General features: G+C 33.8%; 1 protein-coding gene across 3 annotated transcripts in view; it reads right to left on the reverse strand.

Moving 5' to 3' along the window:
* Nucleotides 1-2,372, reverse strand: part of POLDIP3 (DNA polymerase delta interacting protein 3) — a 26,777-nt gene that overhangs the window by 7,930 nt on the left and 16,475 nt on the right. The gene's annotated exons all lie outside the window — the stretch shown is intronic.

Here is a 2,372-nt window from a genome sequence, read left to right on the forward strand (position 1 = left end):
AAAACTATAGTCCGGCCCTCCAACAGGTCTGAGGGACAGTGAACTGGCCCCTTGTTTAAAAAGTTTGAGGACCCCTGATTATAACTCTTCGTGGGAACAGAAAGCCTCATTTTTCTTCCGAGGAGCAGCTGGTGGTTTTGAACTGCTCATCTTGTGGTTCGCAGAAGTTACACACTAAGAAAAGGCATTTCAATGAAAGAGTTCAGCTAAGATAACTATAAATAAGCAAACAACAAGCAGTCCCCAAAAGGGATTGGGAATTAACATCTAAAATGCCCAGTGTTCCCACTATCCAAAATTAACAAAACATGCAAAAAAGACCCCAGGAGTGACCCACACACTGGAAAGAGAGTAGGCAACAGAGAACAAGATTAAGGATATAAAGATAGAAAGCAGAACCATGTTCAATCTAAAAAGTTGAAAATTAAAATAAAATGAAAATTTCGTGAAACGGTCTAACAGTAGATCTGAACTGTCCAAAATAACAAGTAGCAAATAAATTGGAGATAAACTTAGAAATTATCCAATTCAAAACTTAAGCATGAACAGAGTCTTAGAGAAATGTGCTTCCAATAAGCACATCAACACATGCATATGGGAAATATCAGGGAGAAAGGAGCATGGAAAATGCAAATGGCTGAAAGCTTCCCAAATTTGTTGAAAAAAACAAATTAATCTACGCATCTAAGAAGCTCCACGAATTTCACGTAGGACACCCACAAAAAACCTATACATAGGCACAGCATAATGAAGTTGGTGGCAAGCTTTAAAGCAGCAAGAGAAAAATGATGAATTCAAAGTAAATCCAGTAAGATTAACAGCTAATTTATTTTAAACAATGAAGGCTAGAGGCAGTAAAATGACATTCAAAGCTCTAGAAGGAAAAAATTGTCATCCAAGATCTAACATACAAAACGATCTTTCAAAATGAAAGCAAAATAAAGACAAAAATGGAGAGCTTATGCTGCTAGCAGCCTTACAAAAAACCTCAGAAAGTTTTTCAGCTTGTAAGCAAGTGACTCAGACAATCATCTGATAAAGAGAATTACATCTAAAAAACACTTATAAAAGGGGGTGGGGGTAAAAAACCAAGTACTTCTTCAGCTTCTCTTTAATTCAAAAATTAGTTCTATAAAGCAATGTTTTTTTATGTGAAGGTGCTTTTAAAAAGTCCATGGGGGAAAAAAAAAAAAAAGTCCATGGGAAAAAATCCTTTATCTTTTAATTTCATTTTCCATGACTTTTTTGAAGCTTCTTCATAATATTCAAAAGTCTAACATAAAACACTCAATTGTTAAATTATTAACTATTAACATAACATTAAGTTTAACATAAAACACTCAATTATTCTCTCAGCTTCTTTAAAGGGCATACAATTACATACATAAATAATAACAAATATGTATAATATATATTTATACATGTATGCATATTTATAATTATTACTTACATATGTAATATATTATATATATTTATAATTATAAATAGGTCTATCACAGAAATATGAATTATGGAGACCAATGGGGCAATTAGGGAGGAAAGGGTTAAATCTGAGCTATAGAGAAGTAATGTTTTTATAGCTCATTGGAATTACATTGTCTAAATCTGAAATATATTTTTGACAATTTAAGGTATAGGTTGTAAGTCGTTAAGCAAACATTAAAACAGGGAATGTTCTAAAAGTTATGTAGGGGTGATTGTACAATTTTCCGTGATATGATCGAACTACTGAATATATGTAAATTACTTGTGAATAAAACTGCTGAAAAAAAGAATAAAAATATACTGCTGATTTTACAAATCTGAAAAAGCAGTAAACGTTAAAACAAATTTATAGTGAAAAGGATCACAGAAATTAAAATATTACACTAGAAAGTAGTCACACTATGCAAAGAAAGCCATAAAAGAGGACTAACAGGATAAAAAACATTAAGACACAGAAAACAAAAATTAAAAGACAAAAATGCAACAATACAGTAGCAAATATATTTGGACTAAATAATCTCATTAAAATTGTCAGATTGAGTTAACACTAGAACAGATCTAACCACAGGCTACCTATAAATGACACATTTTTGGCTCAAAGATAAGAAAGAGGCTTAAAATAAGAATGGAAAACATATAAACGCTTAAGCTAATCCTCTGGCCTCTGAGGAACCTGTAATTTGGTTGGAAATAGACCAGCATCTAAAGGGGACAGCAGTGGCTCCCAGCCTTCCCAGACAAGAGCGTATTCAAGAGGAAAAGTGAAGATCAAGGTCCTGGGGAAGCCGCAGTTCAGTGCTGTCCAGATACTGCTCACACCTGCCTGGACTTGGTACACTAGGAACCTCAAGAGGTAAGGGACCAATCACCATTTTCGGGGGGGGGGG

This window comes from Echinops telfairi, unplaced genomic scaffold (assembly GCF_000313985.2).
Source record: "Echinops telfairi isolate 266 unplaced genomic scaffold, ASM31398v2 ScPeMD7_2;HRSCAF=8, whole genome shotgun sequence".
NCBI classification, from domain to species: Eukaryota; Metazoa; Chordata; class Mammalia; order Afrosoricida; family Tenrecidae; genus Echinops; species Echinops telfairi.